The sequence below is a fragment of the Thalia democratica genome, chromosome 2, assembly GCF_965202585.1.
Source record: "Thalia democratica chromosome 2, ktThaDemo2.hap1.1, whole genome shotgun sequence".
Lineage (NCBI taxonomy): Eukaryota > Metazoa > Chordata > Thaliacea > Salpida > Salpidae > Thalia > Thalia democratica.
In genome coordinates, this window is record NC_139166.1 from 17,007,864 (window position 1) to 17,030,402 (window position 22,539).

The following is a 22,539-nucleotide window of genomic DNA, read 5'->3' on the forward strand; positions in this document are numbered from 1 at the left end:
TTAATTTCTTTCTGATAAAATAAAATTATTTTGATATAAAATAGACAACATTTTGAAAGTATGGGGCAATTAGAAGTAATTGGTTAAAGCGATGCTCTATTTACCTAATTATCATGGGCAACCCGTGGTCTCCAATATCTGTATTGAGACATTGGAGACCATGAGTTGCCTGAGCTTTAGGAATATTCTAATAGGAATCAGACGCCTAATCCGTTTAAAAACGGAGCGAGAAAATAATTTAAATAATTAATAATCAACTTTTTAACGAGTTTAAAATCTTGACAATGTCAATTGCAATAATGTTTTATTTTGCGAAGTTTTACTTATATAAAAGTGAGAAACATTGTATTTTGTTTAAGCAAGTCTACAATTGTATTACAAGTGTGTATTAGTGGTTAATTGAGTTTTATTTAAAGAGATGCTTGATGTAGGGAATGTTTTGCTAAAAAACTAATTTATTTGCGGTCATTTGTACTTATACTTTTATCTATGCATTTTTAGTGCTTAGGTGCACAATTTTATTTGCGAAAGAGCATTATGTTTATACTTGTAAGTGCACAATATATGTTGCAACTAACATAAGTCGCATAGAGGCGCAAAATTTCGATCTTTTAAGTCAAGTGCATAATGATTTTTTGAAGATGTTGCTACTAACGTAGGTCGTCAGGGAATGCAGTATTTTAGTTCAAAAATGCAACCTATTAAGTCTCCAAAAGAGCGCAAGTATTATTTTTTTAAGCATAGAAACGTAAAATAAAAACCGCATTAGAATTCAGAATTACAACAGCAGAAAAGTTTTTTTCGCTAACGTCTGAGTTTTAGTTTATAAAACAAACTTTCCTCTGTATTTACATCTACTAGTTTATTGAATTGATGTGCTGAATTATTGATCTAAAATGTAGATTGTATTTTTTAAGTCAGAATATTGCTGAAGTTTAAAAAACATGTTTATGTGAGTTTTTATCTTTCTAGTCGTAAAATGGCAAGTCATTTTCTAATTTTTATTATTCGTTTCAAGTTCTAGTACTAAACTGTATTTAAGTTTTTCCATTCGAAAGAAATCAAAAATAAATTCCTTTTAATTTTGGCAGTCGTATTTTGTTAAAAAAGTTGCTGCTTTTGCATATTTGTGAACGTTGTTTGATACAAACAACTATTTTTCGTTTATTAAGCACATCTAACACCTTGCTACTGCTTAAAAATGAGTATGTTGTTTATAAGTACGACGATGGACAATAGAAGGTGACGATGGACAATAGAAGGTATAAACATTACGTGTTTCACTTTATTTTATGAAGTCACAATCAAAAAATCCTACGGTCTTTGTTTTTAAAGTTAATCAATGTGATTGTTGCTATTTCTACAAAACCAGATAGAAGACAGGAAACCGAAAAATTTCCTAGAAAAATAAGATCGTTGTGCATACCAATGAAGTTTCACAACAAATCGTTCTCTCCCTTATTAACCACCGTGTTATTTTTTCGCTGTGCTAAAGTGACCCTCCGTACCAAAGTGACGCACCGTGTCATTTTGTCGCTGTGCCAAAGTGACCCTCCGTGCCAAAGTGACGCACCGTGCCAAGGTAACGCATTGTGTCATTTTGTCGCTGTGCCAAAGTGACGCACCGTGTAATTTTGTCGCCGTGCCAAAGTGACCCTCTATGCCAAAGTGACGCACCGTGCCAAGGTGACGTACCGTGTCATTTTGTCGCTGTGTCATTCTGACCCGCTCCCTAACTATACTAGCCTTAAACAAGTTTATAAGTAACCAAAACTAACTAGTAAAATTTAGTTTAGTTTTTATGTTAACAAAAAAGTTATCATTTTCATAATTAAATTGATTTTTTTTATTACTAGTTTGTAATTTTTTTTATCTTTAACGGTTCAAACTAAATAGAAAAAACAGAATTAATTTTTTTAATATAAACTTATCTATACTTGGTTTTTTATTTTATTCTAAAAATTTCAAAAAGTAATAAAGCTTCATATTATATATATTTTACAATTATGTTTTTTTTTTCTTTACAAAAACTAAACTTTTTAAACTAACGTGTAAGTATAATTAAAAAAGTAATCCCAAATCCTTAAATCAATTGTTTTACATGCCTTATTTTATAAATTACATGTATAATTGTAGTTAAAGCTATACTTTTTATTCCCTTTAATTAAGTGTAAAACAAACTTAAACAAGTCTTGTCTTATCTAAAAGTTTGATAGTGTTTGTAGCTATAAATTCACAAAAAATATAATATTAACGTGCGATCCTATGGTGTAATGGTTAGTTATCAGAACTCTGAAATCTGTGATCCGAGTTCAAGTCTCGGTAGAACATAACTTCGCAATGAAACTTTATTTTGTTTTGGTACTTAAAATAATGTTTTTTTTTCACTATATTATTGATTTCCGTATGAAATATTTTTATTTGAACTTTTTGAACAGCAGAAATAGTTTCACACTTGAACAGATAAATAACCTATTGTACAATTTTTTAATAATTTATAATAAGTGAATTCTACCAGAACTAAACTTAACTTATATAAATTAAAATATAAAGATAATTAGTAATAGTACTATTAATAAAAAGTAATAGTAGTAGTATTACTACAATTCCTAATTCAAAGATTACTAACAATTTTGTATTACCATTAATTTGTAACAGCCTAAATACTAAATAAAAAATTTGAAAAGTATTTTCTATTTTGCAACATTAGTTTCAATAACTACGTCACAAAGTTTGAATCACTACGTCACAATGTATAACGATTTTAATTATAAACGCTATAATTTCAGTGTCGATGTGAGCCTGGCTAGCTCAGTCGGTAGAGCGTTGGACTTTTAATCCAACGGTCAGGGGTTCATGTCCCCTGCCAGGCTCCTTTATGAACTATTAATTAGAAAATGATTTAATTTTATCATCTCAATTTAAAAAAAGAATAGTTATGTTTGCCTATGCATTGTTTATATTTAAAATTAATCATTTTTCATCTACTTACGAAGAATATATTTTGTTGAATATATTTACGAGTAAATTAGTATTGATATAAATTTATTAGTAGTTATTGTTGGATTTAAGAACTAAATAACAAAACTATAACATAACTAAATAACATTTAAATAGCAAATTTTTGAAAAGTTTAGTCTTTTGTAACTATAAACTATATATACTTAAAAAAACTTATTTACTTAGTTTCTTAATATGATTTGTTTTGTATTGACAACTACTTAACTATATAAACAAGAAAAGTATATTTCCAACGGGAGCTGCGATGGCCGAGTGGTTAAGGCGTTGGACTCGAAATCTAATGGGCATTGCCCGCGCAGATTTAAATCCTGCTCGCAGCGAACTATTTTGTTCTGGAATTGCTGTAGTATATAATTTATATAAATACAGAAGTCACATTTTTAGTTAATAGAAGATGTACAGATTTTTTTCATTTTTCATTTTAGTATTTTAAAGTGGGATGACTTTTCACTTAACTTATATACAAACTTGAGTCTAAAAAAACTTCAGAAATTTTTTAAATAAAGTTTTAAAAGTCACGACGACCTACAAAAAGTTATTTCTACAAAATTTGACTTTTTCTCTTAAATATATTCTTTGTAAAAACTACTTAGTGTTTATTAAAAAAATCGGCTTTAAAATTATTTAATGTGTTAAAGGTATACAAAAACTGCGTAACCAAAGTGTTGTTTATTCAAGATTAGGAAATACTAATTTTTTTCTTGTTTTCGTGGTTATTATCATTTAACTTTTTTATATTTTTTTCAAGTGCCAAAGTGCACAATTTAAAACAAAAAATACAGCTTATCTAAGACGCCAACACACGAAAAAGTCGTCAACCGAGCGCAATAAATGCACATTGCAATTGTTTTTTTATAAAAGTATAGGGAGGATTTTTTTAAACCACGAAAACATTAAGCAGCAAAAAATGAGCCCGATGAATAGGATTCTTGTTGACTTTTATTCTCAACATCTACAAAAAGCTTCTAACTAATGTTTTGCATTTTGCTCAAAGTAAGCTACAAATGTTTATATCGTGGATATACTGAATCTGTAGCCATTGTTATATTTACCTTTGTGTAACAAAATGAAAATCTATCTTATGAAAAAGATTATTTTAAACAACTGCAGACAGCAAAATACTTTCTTATAAGTTATGAGCAAGTAATTCTTTAAATTTATGTTGCGAATAAGTTGCTATGTGTAATGATACCGCAAACTTTCGATTTAAAAAACTAAGTTTAGTCGAAAAGAAAGTGATATTTCTTAAAATTTTTAGCAAATACTCTATACTAGAGGTTAAGAATAAACGAATAGTCTAAGGAAGCAGCTAATGTACTAGCAAATCATTTAAGGACTTTTTATTGCTTCGAAAAAAAAAAAGCATTTTAATCAGGAAAGTAGAAAAATATTTGTTGAAAAACTGTTCAATTTGTTTTCACATTAAAATAACTCGTAATTGTTAAAGTTTTTAAAACTAGCTACTAAACGTCAGTGTGTTATTGTGAAGATTGAAATAAAGAGTTTATTTTGTTAAAAAAAAGCTTCTTAAGTAGTCTTTAAACAAATGTATGTTTTAGCAAATAAACATTTACAGCTGATTTTTCACTGAAACTTAATGTACTTGTGTAAAGGGAGGTAAGTTTTGCACATTTCTTATGACGTTATTTTCATTCACTTAAAAGTAACACTTAATTTCGTTTTGGCTATTTTAAGATGATTTTAAAATATTATCTTAGAAATTAAAATAATTTTTATCTATGCAGATACTTGATAAATACTTTAAAAATGTTTATAGGAGTAACTCTCATAGTTAATTTTAACAATTGTTTTAAAAACAAAATCGTTATTTATTTACGAAATCTGATTGTTATTTCCTTAAAGCTTTTTAAAGCCATTTGTTTTGAAATTGTGTAGCGAAAAGGAGTAATTGATTATTTTAAACATATTTCAAAACATCTCCTTCCTCTATTTGTTTACGAATTTAAATTATTTCTTTCATTTGGGGTTTATTTAAAAACTTAATAGTTTTGTGATAATATTATTACAATTTAGTTGTTTCCGAAACATTACACTTATTAAAAGTTACTTTACGAAAACAAAGTTTCTTTCTTAATATTATTAGTAAAACACTTGTTTTGATTATTGAAAACTTTTAAAAGTTAAAGCATTTAAAATGTCTTTTAATCTTGAGTGACTAAATATAACATTTATTTTAAAAATATAAAATTAAATACATCTTAAAATATCAATGGACAACTACAACGATTAATCTAGTTCATGTCAGTCTATTATGACGTCACAGCCGTAAGTTTGATGAAGATCATCAAGTTCGATGTAATTAGATGAATCGATTCGTCACCAACTTAAACTTTTACTAAAGGTCATCGTCTGACTTAGCGGATGTTCGGACTCATTCAGTCGGCGACAACTACCTTCCTATTTGTAACAAACACAAAAGTTGTATGGACATTAGACGTTAGTTTTTCGACAAGATGATGGGAAAAGAAGTGGACTTCAGTAGACTGACTTTATAAAAATTTGAACTAACACAAACATATTAAGTGTTTTAGTTGTTGTAAAAAGTTTTAATATATAATTCACTTATAACTTTGCATGTGCACTTATGTTATGTATATAAGTATTTTTTTCAAGTCTTTTGATACTTTCTATAAAGTTTTTATTGTTTTAAATAGCAATATAAAAATAACATAACTGGTGAAATAATTTTTTTAGTTTTTTTAGGAGGGGAAAAGAACCTAATATGAACTAAATTTCATAAATTATGTTTTAATTTTAAAATCTAAGAAACAAATTTTAACTTAAAAAAAAACAGGTTAAGGGAGTGTAGCAGTAATGCATGCTTCACTGCTTTCTTAATTGTATAAGAGAAGAGATTGCAAAAAAAAAGAATAATTTCTTAATGCTTAAATATGATAACTTTGAATAAACGTTGCTTTTGGTAGAATGCTGAGCCATCCAAAACCACCTGTTAACTCTTATTTAAGCTAAGTATTATTTAATCGACTATTATGTTATGTATTCTTTATAGTGTGTGTTTACTTTGTTTATATTGTAATGTGTAATAAATTGTAAAACTTATTGAACAGTACTTAGGTAAATATCACATAGAGGTCCTATTTAGAATGTATTAGCAAGGTAAGCCTTTTATGGTAATACTTAGTTTATATGATGAGCCTTCAGGTCCTCTACCACTATACAGTTGTTGTAGTCTAAATGTTCTAAGATTTTAGAGAATAGAAAATAGTTTTTGTATTTTTCCAAAGTTTTATTGGTAAATGGTGAATCAACCGGAAGTTGTAATGGAGTGACTAGAAAGCACTGATGCTAACCGTTACACCATCGACGCTTGTGAAAGTAAGTTACAACTCGAGCATATGAAATTAATTTCATGGATTATATCGGTATGTATTTTATTAACAATGATTTAATATCAACAAATACTTAAAGAAAGAAACTTAATAAACACTTTTAAAACTTTGCAACTATAGAACGTAATTTCTTCAACTTTTTCTTAATATACGTGTGTTTTGTGGTTATTTAAAACAATTAAAATCAGTAACATTTTATATACTTACAGACTACAGTACTACGTTTTTACAAAAACAACAGAATAAAATTTATTAAAATTTTATAGAAATAATTGATATTCATTTGAAAAATTGTTCTTTAAGTTTTGGTTTACCACTGGCTGTCAATAAATTTTATTCAAAAAACTTTAAACATAAACCTTAGTCGAGTATAATACTTTAATGATCATAAATAAAGTACAAAAGTCAAAGTATTTCATTACAACTAGCATTTATTAGTCAGGTATTAATGTTTTTTACTATATTTCGCTGAATTTCGTTGTATAATTTATCTTATTTGTTTTCATTACGTGAGAACAAACTTTTTTTTCTTAATTTATGTTCTGTTTTGTTAAAAGGATTAAAAAATGTTTTTTCATGTTTTTTTTTAAATAATTTCTCAGTTGATAAAGTGTTTAAACTTTGAAATATTTAATTAAGCTTTCAGTGCTGATAAACTTGGCTTATACTGAGTTCAAACAAATCAAAAATTCAAAAATATGTTTCAAGACTAAGTTCTGATAAACTATGCTTCAAACAATTATTTTTAATAGGAACATCACAGACATACTGCGAGTAAGAACGCGTTAATATTTTAATTCAATCACCTTTAAAGTTAGTTTTTATTTATAATTGCAAGTTGTCGTATTGTTGCATGAGTAATGATGAGAATATGAATATAGCGAATGCTGAAGGGAGAACTTCTTTAAATAAAGGAAACGAGTTAATACGTTCATGTTTTCATTTTAAAATGCTTTATTTCTAACCTTAAGAAAATTTGATAAATACATCACTATTTTCTATTTAGTGTAGCGTTAAAGTTTGCACGAGCGTACAAAATTGCACGAGGGCACAAAATTGCACGAAGATATTTTTGCACAAAGACACTTTTGCACGAGAGGATAAAACTGCACGTAATAAACTTGCAAAAAGACACTTTTGAACGAAGGGTCACTTTTGCAAGAAGAAATTTTTGCACGGGTTGAATTTTTTTTTTTTGTATTAAAATGATTTTTTTTTTATTATTATTTTATTTTACTTAATTTATTTTGTTTTATTATTTTTTATTTTTATAACAACTTTTATTAGTTGGTTTCTAATTTTAATTTTTACTATTACTATTTTACAAATATGTAATTTATAATATATTATATTTATAATTTATAATATAATATATATTTTAAATTATATACTTATACATATAAAATAAGTATTACTTTATGCATTAAATTTTTTTTTTGGTATTATGTTAATTTATCTTATAGTTTTCTTTTGCTTTATTTAACTCTCGTGCAAAAATGACCCTACGTCCAAAACTGACCCTTGGTGCAAAAGTATCTTCGTGCAGTTTTGTGCCCTCGTGCAATTTTGTCTTCGTGTAATTTTGACCTGTTTCCCACTATTTCAACTTGTACAAGCAAATATTAAAACCAACAAAAGTAACTTATTTCAAAATTTCTAATAAATAGAGCTATAAGATTTTATATTCCTAAGTTATAATTACGTCACAATACAATAATTGAATTTCAAACACTAAAAGCAGTAATTAACCTAGTGTTTTAGTTACAAGAGTTGTTTTTTCTTGTTGTTCACGAATCTTATAAGCATGCTAATTGTAAGTATATTTTTTGTTTATGTTTTAAAACTATATTATTATTAAGTAGCTTACGTTTTTCTAACCTTAACATAAACTAACCTGGCGATATACTGATTTTCCGAAGTTGATAACTTTAAGCTATAAATATTATTTTGTTATTGTTTTCTTACACATAAACGCAAGTTTTAAATAAAGTTTAGCCTAATGTCTTCTTACATGTTTATATTGAAAAAAAAATACAGTTTTTTTCGAGTGATGATCTCGTTTGTTTTAGTTCAAACAGGTGAAACATTACTAAATTTAAATTTTGAGTTGAAGTTATTTTTCAAAAAAAAATATAAGGAAACAATTTATTCGGTTGAATTTTACAATTAGGTTATTTCCAAGCCAACGAATTACCTCTAATGCAGTTGTAATAAGAAGTCCACGCAGGGACACGAACCCGTAATCTTCTGATTAGGAGTCAGACGCCTTATCCATTAGGCCACGCAGTCGGTTACGTGGTATCCAACTATCGCGTTCATATAAGTAAAACTTTGTAGCCTGTCGGCCCAATGTAGGTTAAATAACAAATAATTAGAGCAAGATGTAATAAAACTATTTATCAACAAATGTAGAAAACCGTAGATTCAATTAGCAAAAAATATTTTATTTATACTCTATTTATTTTTGAAACTTATCTATTGTTTAAACTACATTTAGTTTAATTATGTATTACTACGCTTAGTTTTTTGTAAAATCAATCAAGTTATTCCATGCATTATAAACTAAATATACTATAAAAATTATCTATGATTAAAAAAGTTTTTTTTTTTAAACTTTCATACGTATTCAACCCTCTAAATATGGTGTTTTAATTTTAAAAATGTTAATTAAAATCATTACTATAACTTAAGGTAACAGTCAAAAGAAAACGAGCTTAAACTTTTTTAGTTTACTTTTAGAAACGTCTTTATAGTAAGTTAATAGCATAAAACACGTTATGATGCGTAAAATAGGATAAAAACTTAAAAACTTTCTCAACTAAACATAAAAACTACAAGCTTCTAAAACTATGAACTTATAAAGTAAATTTTAAACACTTAAGTTAAATAAATAATATTTATAAGGCTTTTAAGCCAAATCTTTTTTTAGTTCAAAACTTACAGTTATAAAAAGAAAAATAATAATACTACACGTAAAAAATACTGGATGTGGGGTTCGAACCCACGCGGACAATCGTCCATAGTTACTTAAGTCCAACGCCTTAACCACTCGGCCAACCCAGTAATCGAAGATAAACTGAGTATTTAAATTATATACTACATTATACGTAGCTTTTTTGAATTATAACAAGTAGATTTAAATTGATGAAACTAGCAATTTTTTTGGTAAACTGTACTAGCTTTATAATGAATTTTTAATAAGTAAATATTAATCACTGACTAATTTGTTTTCTTTTTCAAAACTTTAATTAAAACATGAATGCTTAGTTTTTCAATATTCGAAAAACTAAATTATTTTCTTTGCAATTAAAAATAAAACAAAAGTCACATCAACTTAAAAAAAAAATATTTGGAGAGCCAATAAAAAGTTTTTCTTACAATTAAATAAAACCATTTGAACGTATGTACAATGTTAAAAATAAATTTTAATTTATATGTGATTATAGCAATTTGTATAACAAAATAAAGTTGCAAGTAAGTTTTAGTTTATATATGATTTGTGATAAAATAACACAAAACTAGTTTACTGTTCAAAGTATACTTTACATTCAAAATAGAGTTTACGTTTAAAAGTGATTTTAAACGCATGACGTCCAAAGTTAAAATTAACGTTTGATTACTATACGCTAAAATTGGAAACTTAGCAATACTCTTTAACTTAAAAAGTAACCTTTTTACATTTTAAGTGTCTTATGTAAACAACTTAAACTTAAAAAACTTAAAATATTTATCTTACTTATAATAATGTTTATAGAAGTGTTCTCAAGTTTAAGTAAATAACTTATCAATCTTTAATTTACTTATACTTATAAGTAGCATATTTTAAAAAAATAGTTAGAACTTTAAGATATATTGAAGATAGCCCAAACTAGACACCTTTTTGTTTTTATTGAAGTAAATTTTTAGTATAAATTATTACTAATAGTTTGATAACATCTTTGCTGTCCAATAATTTATTTTCTAGTAAGTAGATTAAATTATTTTGTTATTTTCAGCAGGAGTAAAAAAAAATTGCAACCTAAATACAAAAACATACGATTGTGTAAGTTATAATTAGCATTATATTATATATACAAACGTCGACAAACTGTATAAAAAAAAACTATACTTTTTTCATTTTATTTACTTAAATATTTGTTAGCTTAACTTTAGAACTCAATTATAAACAAAAACAATTAAAGTTAATTGATAGAAACATAACATCCAGTGAGTAAATCTTTTTAATTATTGAATACTTGGTTAAAATTGATTTATGACAAGAAACGATTCAAAAAATATTTAAATTTTAAAGTTTTAGAATTTATTAAAAAAATTAAAGCTACTCAGTTTTATCGTAAAACAGATTTTCAAACTGTTTTGCTGCAAAAAACGTATTGAAGTTACAAACTATGCAACAATCGACAAAAAATTGATAGTATATAGTTAAATTTAAAAAAAATTTATAGATTTAAAATATTTATAATTAATAATTTATTATTTTAAAGAAAAACAATTACAATATTTCACTGCAAAGCGGATTTTCAAACTGTAGATCTTACTCAAAAATATTTTTTTTTTATCTCAATTAGAATTCAAATAGAGTTCTGTAGATTATCTTGAAGTTTTTGATTTTACAAAACTGAATAAATACACTTTTTAAATATAGTAATTTTAATTCAGTTTATAATACTTAAATAAAAACAATCACTCTTTTGTGTATGTTTTAGGTTTATTGATTTATAACTTATTTTTTAATGAGTTTAACAACTAAACTATTGAACACTACTTAAAACACTTTTTTTTCGTTGATCCTTACTTACTGTTTTATCTAATTAAAATTATATTATGTTGAATACATGTCCACCGGAAGTCGAAACCGTAACTAGTGCTTGGAAGGCACCAAAGCTAACCGTTACACCATCGATGCTTGTATTGAAATGGAGAAATTACTGTATATAATCTCAAATGAAAATGCAGCTAGCTCTGTACTGCAGTCAAATGCTAGCATATGTGCGTTCAAGCGTTAATTTTTTTGCCGTTAGCTCGACAAAATGATCTATAATAATGCGTTGCAAATTTTCAACGCGTTTTCGCTCGCAAGCAGAATTATACACAGTTTATCTGCTAGTTTAAGCAGTAAACTCTCACGTGGTTTAACGCTTATGGCTATAAACTTGATGTTTATTTGTAAAAGCTGTTCATTTCAAGTCGTGCATTTTATTTTGTAATTGCTTTTGTTTTTATTTGTATGTATCCATACGTGTGACCAAAGAATATTAAGTTTATGATTTTATTAAAATTAATATTTTTAAATCTAAGTATTTTACACTAATACCAAAATTCTAAATTAATTAAACAGAGAACGTTTATTCTAACAAAGTTTGCACTCTTAAAAATACTACATGATTGAAAATTTAAAAACCTTTCAAATTATTTAAACATTTTTTTCATTTCCTAGTTGTCAGCATAATAGTAAAACTTCTATATTTTTTGAAACAATATTGTTAAAAACGAAAAAATGTATATTTATAGCTAAGTGAGATTCAAATGTTAAAACATATAAATCTAGTTTTAACTATTTCTAAGGGTAGACCTTCAGCTAATTTAATTTAAATTAAAACCAATCTTGTAGCAATTACTTCTATATATCAATATAAGTTTCATTTAGGCTAATAATTTGCTAAGTATATTTAAAGTCAAATTTTTAACTTAAACAGCACAATTGTATTGTACAGCATTTTTTACTTTGTACTATTGAATATGTTCGTAAGCTTTCAAAGATCATCAGACCATATGCTTTCGGTAAACTGAAAACGGATTCGTCCTTATTAGGACTCATCAGTCAGTCACAACCGAAAAACCTATAGCCTTGTATCTACAAACGGTTTATCATGTTTTCACATGAAGCAACCATTTGATGGCATTAATCATTAACTTCAGCATTGTTTTTTGCTGTGCAACGTTCAATACATTGTCCACTAGGCAAGACATCTGGTACGCTCGTATCAATCAACAAAAACTGATGATCAGATGGAATGACTGAAGTCTGATGATCAACTCTTTTGTTAAACTTGAGCTTGTCTCTTTCGGCACACGATAGTCCAGGCCAGAGATGTTAAAATGCTAAAAGTTACTATGGTAATTCAGCAATGAAGTGTTTTATTTTTGGTTTGTTTTAAGTTAGTAATTTCACGCTTGAGTAAACAAAGCAGAGCTTTTTAACATGTCTGGTCCAGGCTTCTGCACTGCAGACTTTCGCCGATTTTTTCGTCGTTTGAAGCTTTCAAAGAGAGTCAATTCAAGGTACAACAAGTTTATGCACGCAATATTACGCTTACTGCCAAGTGTTTTAGTAGTGTAGTGGTCATCACGTTCGCCTCACACGCGAAAGGTCCCCGGTTCGAGCCCGGGCTGAAACATTTTTACTTTCATTGTACAAAAAGGTTTCATTTTTGTCAAACTTTTTTATTAAGTGTTTCGCTTATATTGCATGTAATTAATAAGTATATTTTTGTTTGTTAGCTGGAAGTTTAGTAAAATTTTCTTTCTTTTTAGTTCTGGTTTTATTTGTTTTGAACTTTTTAAGTGATTTATTTATTGATTATTGTGAATTTAATTTTATCTAATTTTAGATCTTCTAGTTTTATTTAATAAGTGAACAGCTAATATTTTTGATACAAAAGGTATGTCAACTTTTATAGTTGAAAAACATAGTTAAAATAAAACATTGCATTTCTTTACATCGATGACAAAACAAATATTAATATCGAACAAGCAAGTTTTTTTTTATTACACATACTTATTTTTTGTTTATAGCTTCAGATAAACTATTTGCAGAGAAAAAGAAAAAAATCTACTAATATCAAAGATACCTTATGTTTAAAAATAAGTAGTCTAAAAATTGTGAAAAAAACTTTTATTGTTAGGTTCGTAGAAGTCAATGTTTATAAACGAGAATATTAATTTGAAAAGTACAACTTTACTTAAGAAAACAATTTAGTAGATTAATATAAGTTTTTATTTATAAACTTTGTGTTGTACTTAATTTTACACTACTTTTCGTTATTAAACTGACGGACGTTTCTCTGTTTAAAAAAAATTAAGACAGTTCTGCGGGTTTATCAAAGTTTTGCAAGTAACTTTGAAAACTGTTACTTGGAAGCTTTAGATAAATCCGTAAATTTTTTTTAACTTCATTAACACGGAGAAACGTGCGTCAGTTGAATAAAAAAGTAGTGAGCAAATTGTTGTTTTTCTGCGAAATTATTTCGTTAGCAAGTGTATTTGAGTTGTTTTAATAAATATTTAAGTTTAATAAACTTGTCATAACAGCAATTCTAAAGCATTTTACGTAATCACTAAGTGTTTCATGTAGCTTTAGGTATTTAATTTTATATTTATCTTGGTTCTCTCACTATACATATTTTTATTTAAATAAAATTGGTTTTATAAATAAGTTACGACTCATGAAAGTCTAATAAAAAACTGTTACAAAAGATATTCGGTATTTAAAAATTTCAACATGAAAAAATGTACAGATAATTTTAAAAGCAATTTATTGTTATTAAGGATAGATTATATCATTTTTATATGTCATTAATAACTTATAATTAACTAAATTAAGAAATAAATGATATTATGACTTTTATATAAAAACACTGAGTCGTAATACTGTTTAGAATTTTTGTTTTAAGACATTTGTTAAGCTTTATTTATCAAATTAGTACGAGACTGTCAAATTTTTACTAGTTTGTTGTTTAAATTAGACCATAAAAACTTAAAATTTTTGCTACTTTCTTGTATTGTAATACAAAAGCCTATAACTTGCTTGATTGAACCATAAAGCGTTGTCTTTTATTTACTTATATTTTTACTACGTTAATTTAGTAGCGTACCATTAATTTATATTTAGTGCCTTGCTTAAACTAAAGTTTAAATAATTAATAAAACAATGAAAAAATAAAAACCTTTCATTACATAAGTTACAAAGCAACTTTTAGTTTTAAATATTACTACATGAGCTTGTTTTATATTTATAACTGTGGCTTAATTTGTACATATTCTAAAAAAACAAAAAAAATTTTTTGCTTAAAAACATTTTACTTTATACATTTTGTAAACGCTGTAATCACTTTAGAACTTCAAATATCTTAATATTTACTACATATAAATTAAAAAAAAAATAGTTACTGAAGTTTAATGTTAACGTGAAGTTAAGTTTATTTTTATGTAATCAACGATGTATATTCAACTTTAAGTTTCCATTTTCTTTACTACTAAACAATTTTAGCTGTACTAGTTTAGTAAGGTTTAATTACAGTTTTAACCTAAAAATTTATAGTTATTTTTTGCTTCTACATTCTTGCATTTCGTAGTTTGTATAAAACTTGAAATAAAACTGTTCAAATTGTTATGGTTTTACAAAAGGGTTTCACTCTAATCAAATAATACTTGAAATATAAATAACTAAGAGCTTATCATTATTGTTTAATATTGTTTTTATTTTCGAAAACTGTTTTGAGAAATTGAATTGATTTACAACATTCACAGATGATAAAAGACTTTAGTTGCACTGTTATTTAAATTTAGTTGAGAAATTTCTGTTATAAGACTTTTATTAATAACGTGTTATAAAATTAGTTTTAAAAATATAGATAAGTAAAATAAGACTTAAGCTGATAACTATTTAATGTTCTTACTAAAGTAAGAAGTAATACGCAGTAGTAAAAATAAGTAGAAGTTTACACTACTAACCAATACAATTTATACTATCAAAAAGTATAACCAGCCTGGGATTTGAATCCAGGACTTCCCTCACTCTGAAAAATCACAACTACAGATTAACGGGCCACTTGGTAAATGAGACTGTATTGCATTTATAATCTTGCCAACCAGTGGCGTAGCGAAGTATTTTGGTCAGGGGGTTCGCAATTGTTTTCTCAAAAAAAAAACCTAAATTAAAACTTTTGTAATAAGCTATAAATAGATCTTTTTATAAGTAAAAAAGTTGAAAAAAAAGTCAATAAGTGAAATAAGTTCAAAGTAACTGTTGTAAAAATTACTTATACATTACAAAATTAAACAATTAAAAAAAAGTATAAAATTCATTACAATTACTTATACTTGCACAAATGTAAACTTATTAAATAAAAATTGTTTTTACTACTAACAGTAAACTTTATATCTTTAAAAATGATTATATTCAATAAAACGAAAGTATCTGTTTTATTTACGAAAAACATATCAATCTCTTTAATATACAATAAAACAGTGATAAGAACACCTCATTGCACATAATTTAAATAAAAGTACACAGAAGTTAAAATAGATCAACTTTATAACTGTTATTACAGTTTATTACAACTTTGTAAAATAGTTAAAGATATGTTTTTTAAATTTAATTCATCTGATTGGACTTGTTTAAAATAATTATCACAAACAAAGTTTATTTCTCATAGACCGACACGCTTTTTCTTGTATGTTTACAAAAATGAAGATCAGAAAACTAGCAGTAGTCTTAAACATTTATTGTAGCATAAAAAAAACTTGTAAAATTGTTTAATTTTCCTTTAAGCGTGTCGTATTTTTGTAATTTTTTTGTAGAAAAATAAGCTGCCATAAGGTTATACTACAGCGGTGCACTAACTAGTTGCGTACTTTTTGAGTCTAAAATCTTATGAAGTTAATGAGGTAATAGAATTTTTCCTTATGGAGTTTTTCATCAACACCGAATCAGTATATTGGGTAATTTCTCTAACTTGTCACCAATGGGTATTCAAAATTTCGTTTAACTTTTCGAATACTGGATAAACATAGTTGAAAAAGGCAAATTAAGCAGGAATAAAAAACAATGAAGGATAAAGAGATTACATTCTTTTTTTTACTTCTTTTCGTTTTTTTGGGTGGCACGCATGCTCCAGTGTCCCTCCCCACGCTACGCCCCTGTTACCAACTATAAGTTAGAAAACTGCACTTCAAGATACCTTAAACTATTTCAATTATATTTTTTACAAGTAAGATAATCGCTTCACAGTCTTTAAAATACTTAAGAAGTATGAAAAATAAATGTAATTTCGCACTTATCTGAAAATATTAATTTAAGCATTTTTTAAAAGCTTACTAAAAAGCTTTAAAATAGATAATTTATTTAAAATAACTATAAACACTATTACATTTTATACCACTTTAGTTTTGTATCTTAGGTAAGAAAATAATACATATATCAAATATAAGCATAACCTAATTAAAAAGGTTTTGTTATTTATCAACATTTAAAAAACAACAAAATTTTCAAAAATACTACACGTTGACTTCTTTAACCTACAGGTGATTTTAGTAAACAAGTTTACATGATTGTGTATTAACAACTTATATACTTAACTTAACTTTCATGTGTTTAAAGTGTTACAGCTTGAAAGCTTTACTTGAAGTCTGAAAAACATTTGTTATTTATATTAAATAAAAATTATTTTATACTTAAAATAGCATTTATTTATCAATTTAGTATACTAGTTTCATCATGCATTTAAATAATATACCATTTTATGAAACGTAAATTGTTTTAGTATTAATTTATTTTTATAAGATTACTCGAAAATCATTAAACTTTTGTGCTACTACTAGACTAAAAAATGTGTGTAACAAGCTTTAATAAAATTTTAACTGAACAATTTATAACAGAACAAAAATATGTGGAGGTATAAAAAAATTTGTAAATATTTTTGTTTTTGTAACTGACAACAAAAACAAAGTAATTCAAACAAGTAACTTATTTACTAGTTTAAATTAGACTGTTATTGTTGCTAGACTACACAGAAACTACTTTTAAACATAATTTAGATATAATAAAAAATTGCAGTATGTGTTGTTGCTTATTTAAGTAAAGCTAAGTACTTTTATAAAATAATTAATTAAGGTTAACTATTAAGTTTCTTAATTTTAATCACAACTAGTTTTCGATACTTATACTATGTTTGAATAAGTAACCATATAGCATCTGAAAAATTTAACTGTTAACATAATGTTAATATTACAATCATTAATTTAAACAAATTTAAATTTAAACAAACAGATTAAAACAAATAAGCTTAAGATTTGAAAAGAAAGTTTTTTTTTCTGTTTTAGTTAAAAATATTTGGCTTACGCTGAGTTATATTTTGAGCGAACGTTCAAATTTCATAATTACATCAAAAGAGCCTTAAGTTCTAAGGTATAAATATAAATTGAATTTTAAAGTATTATTTTACTTTTCTTAAAAAAGTAAGAAACTCAAAAATCGTATGTTGTACATAGAATATATCAGTATTATATAAAACATGAACCAAACCGTTAAATTGTTAACCGGTAATACACAATAAAAGAAATCAATGAGAGTTTGAATTAAAATTTATCAAATATGTAGCTGTAACAAGACTTTACTGCAAGTGCCCGGCTAGCTCAGTCGGTAGAGCATTAGACTCCCAATCCAACGGTCGTGGGTTCGAGCCCCACGTTGGGCGTGGTTTCTTTTTGTTTTTTGGTGAATGAACTATCTTTTGATAATAACATTGTTTTATTACAGCTGATTTTGTGTTTTTTATTTATTTTTTTTAATATCAAACAGAATCTAAAACAACATATTGTTTAAGCAGGGTCAACAGAACAATATTTATGAATGTATATTAAAAAGAAAATAGGTACAATTTATGACCTGTTTTTTAACGATATTTTCTAGTAAATATAACTACTAGTTAACTTTAAATGGTAGTACATAATTAAGTAGGTGAGCTTTACTTTTGATTTTTGACTTGACTACTAAACCATGAAAAAAATACAGTTATGTAAAAATTAAAAACAAGAGTATTAGTACATTCCAACAAATAACTAGCTACTCGAATTTTTTTTTCAATATCTTGTATCTAGTCATGAAAATAATTACTGAATTACTTGCTTACTACTTGATTCAAACTTTATAATTTCAAAATAAAGTACAGTTAAAAATTGTATATTTACATCAGTAGTCATTCTACAATTTTTATTAAAGTTTCATAAAGCTTGCTAAAATTAGTTTGAAATTATTCATTTCTACTTAAAACATTTCATTATTCCATTCTTACATGCAAAATATTTCACTACTGTACCAAAAATACAAAAGTGCGTCGACCGGGAGTAGAACCCGGAACTATTGCTTGGAAGGCACCAATGCTAACCGTTACACCATCGACGCTTGTCTCAAGGCGAAAAATTACTGTTTATAAACCCAAATGTCAAGGCAAGTAAATCTGTAGCGCACTCGAATGCTAGCATATGTTCGTTCAAGCGTTCATTTTTTTGCCCTTAGCTCGACAGAATGTGCTATAATATTTCGCTGCAAATTTTAAACGTGTTTTTGCTCGATAACTTTGACGCTCGTTGAAAATAATCACGTGGTTTAGTAAACTGCAAACTTATAGAGACATTTTGCTTGCGTTGAATTTTAATTTACGTTGTTCGTTAGCTGTTGTTTAAAACTAATTAGTGAATTTCTTGACGTCATATTTAAGTTTTAGCTACTATAGTTTTTAAAAAAATTGTTTATAATATAGAACTAACGATGAATGGTGTTAATAGTCTAATCAAAAATTAAGTATTTTCCTACAGCTTTCTTTAGGTGAAAAAGAATACCTTAATAGCTTACGCTATCAAGAATAATTATTATATACTACATTTCAAATGAATCATAAACAAATACTTGTTGAATTTTTTTTTCAAATATAAATACCAAATTCTCATTAGCTACAAAATTTACTAATTTCATTAAGTTATGTTAATTTTAAAGCTATGGCTTAAATTTTCTTAATTTAGTAAAGTGTAAATAAAATTCTCATTCTCATAGCCACTATTTAATTTATAATCTCATAAAATAGCTTTGTATGAATTAAATGTTAATTAAAGATTAATCGTACTTATGAAAGGATTCTATCAACTATTTTTTATTATACAGATTCAACTACCATAACCTTACGATTTTTAATGGGATCAGAAGATTAAACTAGGCTAAATATTTTTATCCCAGTATAGTCTTGAGCATTTTGTAGAATAGTTTACTGAACGACAAAAATAAAATACCAAAAGTGTTTGGTCCTAGGACCTGGTGCACGAAAAAACGTTTCTGTTATCGAGTCGTACACTACAAATAGAATACAATTAAGGACCTTTCCAAATAAATACATTTAATAAGAAAGAAATAGTTCCCTGGTTTTATTGGTCATCATCGTGCTTACACAAACGTAAAAAAAGGATATACCTATTAATGTTTCATTCACAAATTTTACTTACTGCTTATGTTATGTTTGAATGCAAACATTTTAATTGTCTAAATTGACACGTCTAAAAGCATTATTAATTTTTAGTTTTGTTTTTTTTAACAACCGGCTTCTAAAATGTTTGACAAAGTTAGATATCAAAGTGACAACTTGGTTTTAACAAAATTTAAGTAAATTTTGATACTTTTACAAAATTTCTCAACTTTTTTCTACTAAGCTTAAGTAGTTGCAACTGTAAATTTGTTTCAGTTTTCAACCAAATAATGTCTGTTATTATCTAAATAAACGAAAATAAAATGGTAAATTAGTTTTATAAATAAATAAGCTAGTTTTAAATTGCGATATACAAATTTTGGTTAGTGTTACTATCAAAATTTTCTAGTTTGTACATGAATTGTTTTACTGTAATAAAGATAAAATAAGATTTTTAAAATAAATATTCTATTTAAAAATGGTTATAATTTAAAAATGAACAAAAACTAAATATTTAGCCGCTAATAAAATAGTTAAAAAAAAGTAAATACTAAAATGCACTAATATTCAAGTCGCATAAAATCAAAGCTAAATGAACACTTGATTGTTTATATCATCACAACAGTTGCTACTTTTGATAAGCAAATGCAGATACGCTGCATTTGATAACCACTTGGTTTATATACTATAAATTTTGAAGTTGCAACAAGCATTGTTGGTTCAGTGGTAGAATTCTCGCCTGCCACGCGGGAGGCCCGGGTTCGATTCCCGGACAATGCACCTTTACTTATTTGATTGAATATTGTCTAAATTTAGGGGACACGTTCAAAATCCACCCGCAATCAAAATCCACCCGCGATCAAAATCCACCCGATCAAAATCCACCCGAGTCAAAATCCACCCGATCAAAATCCACCCGGGTCAAAATCCACCCGATCAAAATCTACCCGGTTCAAAATCCACCCGATCAAAATCCACCCGGTTCAAAATCAACCCGATCAAAATCCACCCGGGTCAAAATCCACCCGATTCAAAATCCACCCGTTCAAAATCAACCCGAATCAAAATCCACCCGATCAAAATCAACCCGGTTCAAAATCCACCCGATTAAAATCAACCCGATCAAAATCAACCCGAGTCAAAATCAACCCGAGTCAAAATCCACCCGATCAAAATCAACCCGGTTCAATATCCACCCGATCGAAATCCATCCGAGTCAAAATCCACCCGATTAAAATCCACCCGATCAAAATCAACCCAGTTCAAAATCAACCCAGATCAAAATCAACCCGATCAAAATCAACCCGGTTCAAAATCCACCCAATCAAAATCAACCCAGTTCAAAATCCACCCGAGTCAAAATCAACCCGGTTCAAAATCCACCCGAGTCAAAATCAACCCGGTTCAAAATCTACCCGATCAAAATCTACCCGGTTTAAAATCCACCCGATCAAAATCAACCCGAGTCAAAATCCACCCGATCAAAATCCACCCGGTTTAAAATCCACCCGATCAAAATCCACCCGGTTTAAAATCCACCCGATCAAAATCCACCCAAGTTCATTTTTTTTCGAAATAAGAATTAATTTCTAATAGAATTTTGCAATATTGAATAAAGTTATATGTTTAAACAACTATTGGTATAAAAAAGAGTAAGTATTTATAAAGAAAGAGATTTTAATTTATTTAATAAAAAAATTAAAAAAATAAGTTAAACAATATAATTATACAGCATTAAAAAAATATTCATAGTAGCTTTACAAGTATTTAAAATGATTATAATTTATTAATGTTAGTAGTGTTGGTGTTACTTTTAAAAAAAGAAGTTAAAAAAAAATAAAAAAAGAATTGCGCTCAGTTTTAATACATTTAAACTTCCTTCTAATTTAATTTCAAAAGTCAATCATAATTAAATATAAATATTTACTAAGGATAACTCATAGTAAATTAAAATATCAAAACTATAGAAGTTTATAAATTTGAAGAATCTTTAATAACATTTATTAAACTAAAGAAAATTACAAAAATCAAATACCAAATAATGTAAATTTATGAAAATGTTAATAAAATTTTATAAAAAAAAAATTAAAATATTAATCTAAAATTTTTGAGCTTTTTTTTTGATGTAAAAAGTTTTGTTTTTTGTGCTTTACTTAAAATTCAAAATAGTATTACATACAATATTTTATTATAAAAAAATTTCAACTATCAGTGTTTATAAAAAATAAAATATAGATAAAGAATTATATAAAATTGCTACGTGATAATAAAATAAAAATCCTTTGTTAAATTTGGAAAAACTATCACCTATTAATTATATTTTAAACATTATTGTTTTCGACGTGGAAAAGACGTTAAAAGATATTTTTGGTGTGCGACTCGATAACTTTAAGGTTTGTTCGTGCAAGAGGACTTAGGACCAAATATTTTGAGCGCTTTTATTTGTCGTTTAGTAAACAATTTATTGACGTTTCTTTTATTAGTAATTTTTAAAAACAGAACATAAATTTTAATATAAAAATACGAAAACTAATTTACTAAAAATATAAATGAGGAATATGTAAGAAATCAATAATTGTTTTAAAACAATTTTAGTGTTTTCTATCTAATTTTTGTTACAAATATTTTTTAGTTATTTTTTTTAATTTATACAATAATTTTAGCTGCTATTATCTTTTTTTCAAAGTGTTTAAGTTATTTGAATTTTATTTAATTAAATGTTTTTTTTATAAACCATCTATTTTTGAAAAAACTAAAAATTGTTTCGTCTAAAGTAACTAAAGTTATAAATTATTTATAATTAGATAACAACTTAATTTGCTAGTTTTTTACTAATAGTACAAATTAAAAAGCTAAACATTTTTCTATGAATTCTAAAGTCCTTTACATAAAACAAATATCGACTCTACAAT

The 22,539-nt window shown here is 26.3% G+C and overlaps 5 non-coding genes across 5 annotated transcripts; all 5 read left to right on the forward strand.

Moving 5' to 3' along the window:
- The first annotated feature begins 2,800 nt into the window (after positions 1 to 2,800).
- On the forward strand, positions 2,801 to 2,873 carry Trnak-uuu (transfer RNA lysine (anticodon UUU)). The gene has a single exon. It is a non-coding gene; the product is annotated as a tRNA-Lys (tRNA).
- A 386-nt stretch (positions 2,874 to 3,259) lies between these two features.
- On the forward strand, positions 3,260 to 3,341 carry Trnas-cga (transfer RNA serine (anticodon CGA)). The gene has a single exon. It is a non-coding gene; the product is annotated as a tRNA-Ser (tRNA).
- Positions 3,342 to 12,717: 9,376 nt separating this feature from the next.
- On the forward strand, positions 12,718 to 12,790 carry Trnav-cac (transfer RNA valine (anticodon CAC)). Its single transcript has one exon. It is a non-coding gene; the product is annotated as a tRNA-Val (tRNA).
- Positions 12,791 to 17,796: 5,006 nt separating this feature from the next.
- Positions 17,797 to 17,869, forward strand: Trnag-ccc (transfer RNA glycine (anticodon CCC)). The gene has a single exon. It is a non-coding gene; the product is annotated as a tRNA-Gly (tRNA).
- Positions 17,870 to 20,336: 2,467 nt separating this feature from the next.
- Positions 20,337 to 20,407, forward strand: Trnag-gcc (transfer RNA glycine (anticodon GCC)). The gene has a single exon. It is a non-coding gene; the product is annotated as a tRNA-Gly (tRNA).
- The last annotated feature ends 2,132 nt before the right edge of the window (positions 20,408 to 22,539 follow it).